The sequence below is a fragment of the Thermobia domestica genome, unplaced genomic scaffold (assembly GCF_964235325.1).
Source record: "Thermobia domestica unplaced genomic scaffold, izTheDome1.hap1.1 HAP1_SCAFFOLD_1518, whole genome shotgun sequence".
NCBI lineage: Eukaryota > Metazoa > Arthropoda > Insecta > Zygentoma > Lepismatidae > Thermobia > Thermobia domestica.
Window position 1 is genome coordinate 20,694 of NW_027657228.1, and position 15,105 is coordinate 35,798.

General features: G+C 36.8%; 1 long non-coding RNA gene across 1 annotated transcript; it reads right to left on the reverse strand.

Moving 5' to 3' along the window:
* Window positions 1–1,398: 1,398 nt before the first annotated feature.
* Window positions 1,399–14,867, reverse strand: LOC145677873 (uncharacterized). The gene is made up of 4 exons (XR_014130070.1): window positions 14,639–14,867; window positions 13,209–13,387; window positions 4,771–5,059; window positions 1,399–1,610 (listed from the first exon to the last, which is right to left on the reverse strand). It is a non-coding gene; the product is annotated as an uncharacterized LOC145677873 (long non-coding RNA).
* Between the last annotated feature and the right edge of the window lie 238 nt (window positions 14,868–15,105).

Sequence of the window (15,105 nt, forward strand, 5' to 3'; positions counted from 1 at the left end):
CGACATGTGTTCTCTTACTTTTAATGAGAAGATAATATACCGACTTTTACCTTTCTAACTTAATGGGCTCATGAGATAATGTGTTTTTGACATTTTTTTATCCTCACTATCCCCTCAGGGTACGCCTTTCAGAAAAATTAATGGAGTAAAAGCTTTCCTTAGGTCATGGTTCACCTATGTCACCAAAACATTTTTACATTCTAGTCTATACATTTCGTTTTTATATGTATAGACTAACTGAAATGTCCATCTTCGCATGGAAGAAATAGGTTTACGTAAAGTATTTGCACCTCTTCCCCTCCTTAGGATGCATCTTGGGGATGAATTTGAGCTTAAACGGCATAGACAGTGTCACTACTCATCTTAGGGATTGGACACTAATATCGATCGTTTTCTACTACTTTTACATCTTAACTCTTCCCACCCTAGCCCACACAGGTGTGGCTGAACATGAATATAAATGCATCGGAAGTATTATACTAATAACCTCAGCAACCTCAAAACCTATACATTGGACACTAATGTCAATCATTTTCAAATATTGTTACATGTCACCGCCTCATACCTTCTCCCCTTTTCGTAAATGTACTAAAATCTAAGTTACGCCAGGGCCAACTCATGTCCCAAAAATCAACAAAATTGATGCCCTGACCTAGTAGTCAGCCGTCAAACATTTCTTTCGTGTCATACCTCTCACCCTTGATCTTCCCGAAAATATGTTAAAAACAATATTTACAAAGACCACTAATGCACCAACAAATCAAAATCGGTGTAACTAGAAGTAATTCGTGGATAAATATAGTTAATTTTTATATACAGGGCGTTTCCGTGACCTTGGGACAAACTCAAATGACAAGAGAACAAATTTGAGAGCAAGAACAAGTGTCTGCAAGTGCGTCGTTTCAGAGATAAAAGCGATCAAAAAGTTGTGACAACAGAACAAAAATGGCCATAACTCGAGAATGAAATGTCGGATTAAGGTCCGGTCAAAAGGAATATGCATTATTCATACCTGAATTTTCATTATTGAAGGAATAGATTGGAAGCAGGGGCAGCGCAAGGGTAGCTCCTCCCCCCCCCAAAAATATATATATATTTCGTACATCTGAGACAAAAGGTACAGGGCACAACACTACAATTTTCTGTTCCAATTCCTTACACCAAATCATGTGCTGGTGTTATTAACGTTCTAACATTTGTTGTAAACAGCTCCTACTTTATCCACAATTATCATTCTATATATTTTAAACTTCAAATTTCTCGACCGAATTCGTGAAGATAGCAGAGTTTGAGCTGAATAATAACACACATTCTTTGCTTTCAGTTGACATTTGATTACTTCGTGGATGCAGTTTCGGTCCGTTAGTGTTCATCCTAGATATTTGAAAGTATACACTTCGTCGAAAGTATTATTTGATATTTTAAAATCTCTATAATTTGTAGTATTATGATCAGAAGAGTGCAGTAAAGAATAAAATAAAAAAAGAGAAAATTGTTTTATCTTGAGTTTACAAGAAATCCAAAACTAAGCAGATGAAATGTTTTTATTCAACATCTAACGAAGAAACCCTGCATCTTCTAACAGTGAATCAAAGTCACCACTCGAACCCCTTAAATAAATAAATAAAACAAAATAAAAAGATATTCTAATTTTTCACAAAAAAATTACTACTATCATTAAAAAATAACCTTGTACGCAATCACATGCTCCTACTTTATAATTTAAGCATTCATAAAATTTCGGCCTATCTTCAGGCCATGAACTCGACCTGTGTTGTGTGTTAACCGATATGTCCTCTTAAACAAGAAGAGTGAATTTAGTGCGAAGTGATATCGAATCTAATACAAATAAAATAAAGAGTTTGTTTGTGTGTCTCTGTGTGTGTGTCCGTTTGTGTGCGGCCTAGGGACTAGATGAGTGGACCGAGAGGTACCAAATTTTGGTCACGGGTACCTTGGTCCAGGCCCCAGACCAAGACGAAGTGTATTTTTCTTAAAAAAAAAGAAAAGAAAAGAAAAGAAAAAAGAAAAAAAGAAAGAAAAGAAAAAGGGGGCTCGTTTGCCGGGACATGTAAAAATAATCCAAAATGACAGATATTAGTGTCAAACCCATAGTTTTCGCAGTCGCTGAGATGAATGGAGATACTCCCACAGGCGTTGACTTCCAACTACAGCCCCCATGCAAAGAATGGGTATTTTCAGCTACCTAATATATAAAAAACAGTCCATGGGAAACAGTGAAAATTTCTTAGTGGGTTCATATAATGGAATTGACATAAGCGGATTTTTCTTTCTTTCTTTATAACACTTTATGTTATTTTATTTATTTATTATTTATTTTTTTTTTTTTACAGGACAAGGAGCTAAACATTAAGAATATGCAAAATTAGTCATTCAAGCTACCACACAACACTCAGCTGTAGTACATGGCCATAGAGTGGGCTGAAATACTGAGTATAACATTGGATTGGGTACAAGGTATTTTTATTTTTAATAATATCTATCCGTAATTATATCTATCAGTAATTATACAGGGTGTATCAAAAAGAACTTTACAACTTTGAAAACCCATATTGATTGATTCATTTATCTTACAGACATGGTTGTGGTGTCATTTCGTAGCAAAATACTAGGTACACCGAGTTTTGATTCACATAGTACACTAGTTCAGAAACAAGACAGCGCAACCGCTAGTGCAGCAAAGATGGCTGCATTTATTGGTCTTAAGCGTGCTAGCTGTGTGTTTTGGTTTGAAGAATTCAAGTCTGCGACAACTGTGCAACCTAATTTTTGTACAAAGTATGGTGAAGATCCTCTCAGTAGGCCTACTATTTATCAGTTGTATGAGTATTTTATTGAAACTGGATGTTCGATAAGACACAACAAATCTTCAGGTCGTCCTCGTACGTCTGAAGACGTTGTAGAGCAAGTAAGACTTCAGATGGGATTATGTGCCGCATCACCAATAAAAGCTACATTGAACCTCTTTAGGAAGAAGATAAAAACTTGATGTCTTCTGCTACAAAATGCCACCAAAACCATGTGTAAGATAAATCAATCAATCAATATGAGATTTCAAAGTTGTAAAGTTTTTTTTGATACACTCTGTACTATCATTAAACTTCTTTCTTTATCAACTTTTACAAAACAGGCTACTCAAAAGTTCCAAAAATAGAATAAGTTAACTATAATCAGTATATTCCAAGTACAAATTCTCATGCTAACAGACAAATAGCAGTCTTTTTTTCTATTTCTGTTTCTGTATGACTGTCTGTGTTGGAATAGCACAGACAGGAATACAGAACGAAAACTACATTAACAATACATGATTTACTGGATCTAGTTTTGCTACATTTTTAACTCTTGTATCTAAATTTAAAAAAAAAAAAAAAATAATAAAATAAAATAAAATATACATCATTGCAGATATAGTTTTTCTTTTACACACAGGCTTATAGCGTCAAAAATTTTAGAAGAAGCAGGACATTTGAAGAGGACTGATTGAACCTTATTACTTCATATTACTAAGACTTTTTCCGTAGTAGCAACGTACAGAAATGGATAAATCATGCGATTTCATAACTTCTGCTCTCAATGTAAGTGCATGATTGCAAAAGTCACATGTTCGGTTCCAAATAATCCGTCCGTTAGGTAAAGAAAGCATATGCTGGCGTATGTTTTCACTTTATTTTCATGTACATATATTTCCTTGCTCTCCTTATCTTTGATCTATTTGATCCTTTCTTCCAGGAATTTAAATAAAAAATGCAATTTTCTTTTCTATTATAATAACTATAAGTCAATACAAAACATAACCATTTCAAATTCCATATCTAGCACATGTGTTTGGAACCTTCCAGAGACAGAGCATGTGGGAAATGTTGCGGGAAGTACCAGTGACGTTCGAAAAGTAAATTTAATCATTTGTTTTGAACGAGATGGTACACAAGGTGAAACAATGGCCATAAGAAACCAAGCCCATTGCTGGTTCAACGACGGAGGAAGCGTCAGAGGAGGTTGAATGATGCGCGCGCAGAGCTCCGAAGGAGAGAGAGAGAGAGAGAGAGAGAGAGACAGAAAGAGAAGCAGCAGCAGACCGGCGCGCCCTAGGTTATTCGAGTGCGTACTGTCATCCGGTATGAATGGGCACGTCGAGCTCTTGAGTGAAGGTGTTGTGCTCTTGGATGACAACGCAAGACCACACGCAGCAAAGCTCTCACAAGATCAGATTCGTCGCTTCGGATGGGAGAGATTGAATTACCCTGCCTACAGCCCCGATCTTGTCCCATCGGGCTTTCACCTGTTCCCTGCATTGAAAGCCGCACTCTCGGGACATCACTTCCAAAACAATGCTCAGGTGGAGCAGGCTGTGCGGCAATTCCTTGCACCGCAGGGGACGGAGTTTTGCTAGAGTTGTTTCTTGAAACTGATTGCACGCTACGACAAATGTCTCAATGTCGCTGGCAACTATGTGGAAAAATAGTGCAAGGTGTATAGTGCATGACGACATGGTGTATTTGTGTTTGCCAATAAAGTTTCTCTATGAAAAAAAAATTGGCGAAATTTACTTTCCGAACGTCCCTTGTACGTTATGCTTGCACTATCCATTTTGGTGTGGGATACGGGAGGAGAAACAACTGAGGAGGAAAAGATTCCTAAACTTTATTTCGCTGAGAGCCTGTTCGCAGTCGCACATCACTGGCTATGATTTAACAACAGAAATCAAATGCATCATTATTGAAGTATTGTAAAAAATAATACTGTTCTTACCGTTTGGATAGAAATGGTCTATTATTAGTGGACTCACTGCTACTATCATCCCTATGTTTACCAACTCTTGAACGTGTTTATCCAGAATTCCTTTAAGCTGACATGCATCCAAAATTATAGACTGTTATTGACATTAGCCGATTTTTGTGGTATAGCTTCTCGCAGTGTTGATTTCAGGGATGTCTTGGGTGGGAAATTCCCTGCTCGAGCATATCTTCGATCGTGCTCAACGTGTGTTACCAATATCTTCTCAGTACTAATTTCGTCCCTCGTGTATTGAAAGTCCCTGCTAAGAGAAAGTTTCTAAACTCATCAATGAAATCTTGAATATCCTTCTTAATTAACATTTAAATGTCTGACAATTTAAATACTCCAATTTTGATTGCAACATATTGCTTATTTTGTGTGGAAATTTGTCCAATTACATTAAATTGGCAGTGATATGAAGGCAGCCGAACTGCTTTGTGCTATATACTAATGAAAGGAGGAAACAACCGACTTTTTAACACAGCAGATCCTCTATAGGTGCCAATTCTTTAACACAGAAAAAGAAAAAAAGTGATTGACAGGACCAGGACTCGAACCCGGGACCTCCAGCATACCGTGCCGATGCGTTAGCCACTACGCTACCCACTCCGGTTCTCAGAACAGCCATTCACACTCTCACTCTCTCAAGGTCGGTGCTCATATCTCGGACCATGTGGGTTGCACGACAAATCCCTGCTGTGATTGGATAATCTCTCGAAATTCGTACAGCAATTTCACTAACATATATTACATTACAACTGTCGTAAGGTGCTCGGTACATGGACACATAGATTGTCCACTCACAGCAGGGGTCTGTGGTACAACCTACGTGGTCCGAGATATGAGCACCGACTTCAAGAGTGAGTTGCTGTTCTGGGAACCGGACTGGGTGGCGTAGTGGTTAACGCATCGACACGGTATGCCGCAGTCCCGGGTTCGAGTTTCGGTCCAGTCAGTCACTTTTTCACTCTTAGTATGTTACTTTGTGCTATTTTGTCTACCTTGTAGTTGTGGGAACTGAGTTTCATAGTATCTACTAATTCCAATATTTCGGCTGTGTACATAATGAGATAACCTCTAAACATTTTTAACTTTTACGCTAAGACAGAAGTCACATTTTGTGCTAGATATAGACGTCCTTTCAAATATGGACCAGCACAAAGTTAATTCAATCAATCAAATATTAATTTTGATATATTGATTGAGACATAATTATTCAACTGAATGTAGACAGGAGTATAGGAATGCTTAATTATTTCCTGCTTTCTAATGGATTTTGTACAGTGTGTTTCAAAAAGAACTCCCTAGTTTTAATGTGTCCTAGAATCTGCAAAGTGACATACACTATTCTAGTTTGTGGTGTTTGATTCATCAACTCTCCAAGTTTGGCTTCACTACAGTTGGCAGGTCTGCTTGACCTTGAGACAGCACCAGTGCTGTTTTTTTCCTGTTTTCTCAGTTCAGTCCAGGCAGGCGTGCAGTGCAGAGCAACTCAGCAACAATGTATACTCCGCAACAGAAAGCGCAGTGTGTTATTTGGCTTGTGAAAACAGTCAGTTATAACAGTTCACGTAATTTTAGACGTCAGTATGGTGGTGAACCACCTACAGCAAAAACTATCCATCATTGGCAGTCAGTTACACCTGAAATGTTGGTGAATACGTGGCGAGAAGTGGAATATCGTCTCGACGTGTGCAGGACCACAAATGGATCCCACATTGAAGTCTACCAACATTAAACAAAACTTGAAGGAATTCTCTTTCATGATATGCACTCATTGATGTAAGTTTTCATTCATTTCCCAATTAAATTTATACTTAAAACTCCGGAGTCCTTTTCCAAACACCCTTTTAGTTTGTAATTTTTTCTCTTATTGGAGTCGGTCGAATAATGCTGTTCAATACCGTCACATCGCTGGACTAAGTTTATTTCCATGAGACAGAAATATTTGGAAAAGGTGCGTTTAAATTATCAAAGTCGAAATTGCGCTTCCGTATTGTGTATAGAAGTTGGACATTTTGTTTCTACCCATTACAGGATATGGACAATTCCTACTTCTAATTCTAGGAAGATCCCTTTTACCAGCTGCTTCATCTCTCCAAGAACATCTGTAACAGAAGTTACCACCGAAACAACGACAAGAACAATGCTTGAGTCGAGTTCCAGTGTGCTAAATAGCCTTAGACAGTTTTCTTTCAGCCCAGTCCGAAACTCGAACTCCTGTACCGAAAGCGTGAATTGTCACTTAGTTCCAGGATGACTCAGTGAAAATATATATACGAGGACTAGTATTTTCCTCACAACGACAAGAAACTATGCTTGTGTTGTCACCGTCCTAAAGCTCATTTTTGGGATTTAAAAGAGACTTTGGAAAAATAGATTTATTCTGAACTTTATTGACCAAGCCTCGTATATCTCCAATGTTCTAGAAACTCTTTTCTCATCACTTTGGTATGCCTTTTCATTTGTGTTGGTAAGCCTCAGTTAGATTTTGTGGCCAAATATGGACATACGATCCAGAGACAATGACTCCCTTTGTGAATGCTCTCTGAGTCCGGAAAAACGGGAAAGTTGCAAAAACATTTTACTTCTTGTCATCGCCCAACGCTGATTCGATTATTTAAAATGTCCGCACTTCTTCGGCCAAAGAGTGTGAATTTGGTATTATACGTCATCACCGGGGAGCTCCAGCCTCGAGGGCATATACACAATAGCGAACTGAACAAATGGGCAGTCTTTCTGTATCTACACGACGATAGTCCTCGTGTCGTCGTTTGTTCGCGTATTGCGCGCTCTTCACTAGAGCAGCGTTCATGCTGCCTACAATTATAGCACTGCTATATGGTTACACGCATATAAACATTCTCTTTTAATACATCAAGTGTCAAGTCAGAATTGGTGAAGTTCCGTATATGTGAAAAGAGATAATTCGTACTTTCGCGGTAATCCTCACATAAGTGAACTCGTACAATAAAGTGTCGTTGAAAATCTCATGGACAAGGGATTATAATTGTGATACCAGTTTGGAATATTCGTAGAGGAAGCAGCAGTCGGGACTCAAACCTAAAACAATAATTACAGGAGCAGCATCGGTCATTGAACCCAGGACATCGATGGAGTAATTCATAGGCTAGCCGAAGAAATACGTGAGTTGTCTTTTATTCAAGCCACGCCACCATAATAATAATAATACTCAGTGAAAAGTCAAATCTAGTTATATTTTGAGTTTAAATGTTGTATGTAATGTTTACGTTCATTAAGTAATATTATATTCTTACTATTCAAAAGTGATTTTATTATTTGTTGTACAGTTAATATTTAATTTTGTTATATTTGTAGCTTAACAAATATCTTTACGTTGTCTACATTTTCGACTGTTGTATTTCCAGCGACTGCATGTTGAAATTGTAGGCATGGGTGTTGATCATAGTCGTCGTGAGGTAGCTGGAAAATAAAAAGGAAAAAAGGAGCAAGGTATGAGACTAAGAAATTAATCCGAACTACGACGTACACATTGGTCACTGTGTGTATACTAGGTTCTTATAGCTAATAATACTACTGCACTTCTAATTACATCGTTTCTTTCATTGCGTAACTACGAATCTGCATACATATTAGAAGAAGACATTAAACTTATTTCCGCCATATATTTTTATTCGTATTTATTTGGTCACCTAACTTCGGGTCTGCCTGCACGTACAACAGGCTAGTAAATGTTGGACGCTATGCTACCAAAAGCAAATGTTGTATTTCGTTGTTTCAATAACCCCTAAATGTTTATTAGTTTTAGGTACTGCTTAACATTTTCTTTGGTGGCAATACATGAACAGCGGCCCCTTGGCCGACCTTTCTTCAAATTCAGATCAAGAGAGTTCGATTATAGGAGTGCCAGGATTCTTTAATTGTAGCTATGATTCCTTAACCACTCGTTATCCTGATTACAGGTTGAATCGCGTAAGTTCTTTCCTTTCGTTAGCCTCCGATTACATGCTGGTAGCATTCCCCGGTTATTCCTGTGCATTACACCTGTTATTGCAGGATGGATATGCGTCGATTTCTGAGGATAATGTTTTTTTGGTTCCAATCCCGTTTTCTCTTCCCATATCCCCGATTCCATGGTGTGAAGCTTGCTGTGAGTTTTTCTGGATTTTCGTCGCCGTTTCTCATTTACATGTTCATTAGAACACCGACCAATATCCTCTTACAACTCGTTTACGTGCTAGCTTTGTGGCAGTTTTGCGAATTCTAACGCTCTTGGAATTTCAATCTTGATTATGTAGTATTTACACCAACATTTTCGTGTATCTTTACGACCTACTTTGCATTCGTTCCTTTCACACATCTTTTCTGGCATTTCTGTCCCTTATCTCTATAATTTCATGGACCGAAGTGCCGTGGCTCTTTTCAGAAGTATGACTGCCTCTACTTTGTTGGTTTTGTACGCCACTATGGTTATTCATTTGTAAATTTCATTTAACTCACTTTTTACCGGACACATTTTACGATACATATAGCGTTCTTCGTTCGATTCTTTTCTCGCAGTTAATGGCGTTTCCATGTTTTGTATGTGCACATTTGATATTGGGTGATTTGATTTTAGTGTCCCGTTCAGCAGCGAGGCTATATGAGACGTGGACCTACAGTTTAACGTGGGATCCGAACTATATGAGCTTCCGCCGGGAATCGAACCCGGGTCTCCTACGGCAAAGGCGCGTACGCTAACCGCTTAGCCAAGAGAGAGCTCGTGTGTACATTTGATATTTACATTTAACAATTTGGTGGACGCGATATTCTATCCTATCCCTAGGATTCGTCTTACAGTAACATGACTTGCTTTATTATATGCATATACGTTATTGGTATTGGGAATACATTTTGGCCTAACATATGAAGCTATTATCAATGATGGCTGTGCTATTTGCTGACATTTGTGTCATGTACATAAACTGGATATTGAATTGTGACAGCGAGTTTTACACCATATCCCTTGTAATTTTCAGTATTCTCCAACTATAAGCACAAACATAGACACCAAGACTGGCTTTCAAAATTAGCAAGCTTCTTTTCGATTTTTATAGGATAATGAAAGTTTATTTTCTGTAGGCACTTTCTTTTCTACTTTATGGTGAATAATAACTTTTTCTTTTTCTACTTTTAACTAATTTCTCGTTTAAATATTTTTTTATTTTCTGACCAGAGTATGCATTTCTTTATTAAAAATAAATTATTTCGTAACAGTTTCCATAACGTAACGTTATCTTCTTCAGACATTAATATGTGTGTTCATATTAATGTACGTAATAGAGACGTCATAATATTCACCTACATTAATATGAACATACATATTAATGTCTGAGGAAGATAACGTTACGTTATGGAAACTGTTACGAAATAATTTATTTTTAATAAAGAAGTGCATACTCTGGTCAGAAAATAAAAATTATTTAAATAATAATTCCAGAGTGAACATGGAGGAAGTTTTTCGTTATTTTTTTTCGGAATCCAATCGACATCCTGAAATTACATTTGTTTACGTAGGTTTTTTTCCACTTTCCTTGTGCGATATTTCGATTTTACTGTACATAATAACTGCCCTACTGCTCAATTATTAGTTACTGTTTCTAAATGCTTCCTTGTCCAGTTTGCTGGTCATACTTCCCTTTGTCTTTCTGAAAACAAACATGATTCAAAGTATATAAGATACTGTAGGGATAGCTTTCTTTGAAACCAAGAACACATTTGGATGGATAACCATATACCTAACATTTGCACGCAAGTTCTAGCCACATTACAAGAGACATGTAGGATGTTTCCTCCGAAAATACGATATAGCTATACGGATTTCTCAGTTCGATCAATACGAAAAAGCCCCATTTTCCATTATGGAAGTTGCACTTTTGGGACCAACGAAAGGCGATTACTCATCTGCCATTTCCCTTTTAGTTACAACCATAGCCTAAATGTGGAGGTTTTTTCTCTAACGACAGGGCAAAGTATGAATCTTCGTATCATTCTACTTACTGATTTGTGTAATTCCTGAATATTCTTTGTACTTCCAAACTTTCGATTCTCCTCTGGGGTCTCGGTCACGGAGGATAAAAACAGGAAGCATAAAAAAACATCAAGGAATGGAATGGAACTAACTTACCAAAGCGAAGAGCTGTGCTCGAAAACACGTTGTCAAACTCGCCGGTGATCCTCAAATGGCGATAGTGCAAATTATAATATGGCGGAAGTTATTTGTATGCTCTTTTGTTCTTTGTTGGAAAGTTGCCAGCTCGCATAATATCACTGCTTCCCGTTCTTTACTTGACCATCCCTTGTCCGAATTTAATTTCTTTTTTTTTTTAATGGATAAATAAATTTTCAAAACAAGTCTCTCTATTTCATTTCATTTTTAGCCAATAAAATTTTTGAATCTTCTACCTTGTGTTACCTTTAAATGCTTCGATAAACCTGACACCGGGTTTTCCGTTTTTGAATCTCTTAATATGTTCCTTGTCTCGCACTTTTAGGTATCTTTTCGTTTTGCCTATGTAACTCTCACGGAAACTGCATTTTATTTCATAAATACCAGATTTTTCATTGTAATCCGTGTAATAACTCAAATTGTGTAATGTTCTTTTTTAAAGCTTGGAGGAGGGAATTTAAAGTTGTTCGGAAACCGTATTGTGTGTAGATCTTATCCAATGCACTTGTCAACCTAGGAAAAATACAGTCCCACCCATTTTTTTTTTATTTTTTTATTTTTTATTTTATTTTATTTTATTTATTTATTTATTTATTTATTTATTTTTTTTTTGTCTTTCATGTCGGTTTCACGTTTATGGGAACGTAAATTCCTTTTTACCTGGTTATACCAATTAATTAATAATGAAACTGAGTATCCATCCAAACCATCCAATTTCATTAAGTAATCAATTTCTGGAAGTTTGTTTTTAAATAGGTAGCTCGTATGGCACACAAAAAGAAATTCTTCCAGATTAGCTTTGCTACTTGCTGAATGAACAGATCTACAATATATGTACTGTGTACCGGCTGTAGACTTGTGGTGGATACTGGTAATGAATTTATTGTTATATCTTCTTATATTGAGGTCTAAATAAGAAAATCTGTCCTTTTCTTTCTGTACTGTAAATCTCAAACTGTTGTGAATACTATTCAAGTCTTTCAGTAAAAAAAACTGAATTATCCTTGTACAAGTACGTCGGCAACATATAACAGTGCAGAGTAGCAAGTTTGTTCTTTTAGAATCTTATTTTCAACCGTATATAACACCAGCTTAGCTAACAATGTTGATAGTGGGCTTCACATAGCCATATTTTAAACATGGTGGTAGATATTACCCTCGAATGAGAAAAAATATATTTTAGGCAACATTCAAGAAGATTAAAAATTTCGTTTACTTCTGGAGTACTAAGATTCTTACAGTACAAATGTTTGTAACTGAGTCAAAAACTAATTGCAAAGGAATGAACGGGTACAATGTCAACAACGCTTATTCAAGCAATTTTAAAATTATTTGCATTAACTAAATTACATATTTGTTCTTTTACTTCAGAACTTTTTATTTATTTATTTATTTTTTTTAACGAAATGAACAAGATATTTGAATATTCCTCTGCTTTGATCTTTTGGAATGGAATTCCAATTAGATTGGGCTTTGGTTTCAAATTTTACGTCTTCAAAATATCTCATTATTCTCAACAGGTTACTCCATCTTTCTTAGTTGTAAGTTCCAGAAACTTAGCATACCCAGACAGGGTGTCTACTAAAATTCCAAAATGCAATTTCGTTTACTAAACAATAAAATTTCGTAACATTTTCAAGAATGAATTTGGCTGCGAATTAGGCCGCGTTTTCATGTACGTGATAGAAGTGTGCTTTGCTTCGGTTCTCTTCAGGTCCATTTCTGTACGTGATTTCTGGGTGGCTCGTTCCTCCTCGGGTTCCGCCGTGCTGGCTTCGTGTCTTCTGTTTATTTCATGAGTATCGTCTGAATTGATGATTGTAAACAATAGCTCGTGTTGTATGGATAACTTGTGCTCGCACTGAAAGGTTAGGATCTTTACAATATAGACCATTCTTTTAACAGAATACACTGTTCATTTAGACCTTAGTGAGATAACAATGGCATTCATTGGTAGATTTTTAGTTCTTTTTTTGTACGGCAATCATTTTCTAACCACAATCATTTTCTAATATTAAGTTTCAGGACGTTGCCACACAATGCAATTCGTGTCCTCCAAACGAGGACCAGAAAGGTGGCAAGTATATGTATTTTGACTTGTAGAATAGTGCTCTTTTAAAACACCCGGTATATATATAAAACAATGTGTGTGTGTTATTCTATAGTATTCTCTATCACAAATACTGACACTTTTGGTTACAATACTTAATATAAAACTCACCTACAGCTGTATAGGAATGACCAGCCGGCGTCTATTTTGAATTTCAAATCTGAGGAATAAAATAAGGACCACAACGTTAAACGCCGAACTCTACAGCCGTTCTTATTATAGACTGTAGTAGTAAAACCCAGTTCCAGTTTTAATGTAATTTCCGGGTAAATTACTCCCTGATCAACTGCCTGAAATAGAGAAGAAGAATGAAAATATTTTTAGGAAAAATGAATGAAAAATGCTGCACTGTGAAAATAAAATGAAATTAAATCTTTGAGTTTTTACGTCCCACAATTATGCCGGCTAGGCTAAAGTAGACGGTGATGAGAAAACGAATGAAATAGTAGAATAAAGAAAGTGAAAGAAAAACGGGAAAAACCCCGAGAAAAACTCACGTACACAGTGTTTTGTCCACCACGAAGTTCACTTGGCGCGAGCTCTGCTGCGCTTCGAGTCTCAGTTACTTTTGTTCGATGAAGCTAATCCCGCCTAATAATATGTTTTAATTCCATCCCTAACTTCGACTGGCGAAGACGGCAATATGACGGACACCTTACCGTTAACTAAAGCATATGTGGAACCACAACCGTGATAAGGTGCTCGGTATGACACAGGATTGTCCAATCACAGCAGGGTACAACCCACGTGGTCCGAGATGAGAGCACCGATCTCGAGTGTGAATGGTTGTTCTGAGAAGCGGACTGGGTGGCGTAGTGGATAACGCATCGGCACGGTATGCCAGAAAATCCCGGGATCGAATCTCGGTCCAGTCAATCACTTTTCCACTGTGTGTGTTAAGTAAGCTAAACAGTGAAATTACCTACACAAGAAAATGTTTGTCTTTACTGATGAACTCTGTTCCTGTTTTGTTGTATGAGAATTCTACAAACTCATGCATGTGATGAACTAAGTTACCTACAAGCTTTCGCTGTGTACCGCTTTCTGAAGAATTTATTTTTCTTCATGGTTTATCTTTTCATGATACTTCGCTTGGTGACAAAACAGCGTTTCTGTCTCCCTTTTTTTTGTGCTGGAAAATCTATCTGGCATAACAGGTATTGAACTTGAAAGCTAGTGATCTCTCATACGTGACGAACTAAAAAAAAAAAAAGCATCTAACAATGAACTTTTGTTTCTTATTCAATACTTATACTAATTAAACATTTATTTAATATCATAGAGCATACTATGTTATATAAACACTACTCGCACTTATGTTTTTTTTTTCCTCAAAATTTTTCATCCGGAATTACCATTCATATGCTATGTTTAGCTGACACTAATTCAGTTTGAGTTTATTTTCCATTTGTTTTATGTGATCAACAGAAATATCAATATTCAGGTTTGTTGTTATTAAAAAATTTCGATTTCATTGAGTTTTGCAAACTTTAATTTTGATTTTTTCTGTTTATCATGGTTACAGACTCATCATTACTTACTTGTTCAAGTACGTGGTCGACTTCTGACACAACAACTTTTAAAATACGGTAATATTCTTAGGTGCCCTCAAACCAATGTTTTCCCCAACACCAGACACCTCAGTATGTGACGTATGACAGGCACTACAAATGAAGAAGCACATGATGATGATACAGAGTACTGAGAAGATCATACGAAACCAAGAGCTGTGGCTCCTAATAAACTATCAGAACTGGGTTATCAGTGACTTCGCAACGCTGATATATCCCGGCATGCTGTCAGTGGAGCTTCATGACAATTTTTCGGTAGTTCACAGCCGTTAGAAAATGTAATTTGTACGGACGGTTAGTACTTTTTTCGGTTTATTTTTCACATGTAGAATCACCTCACAAATTATGTAACATTCCTCCTGAATCACCCTGTATATAAAAATACGTCATCATTAACATCCTTAAACAATAAGAAAAAGAAACGTAAATCTCTAAAA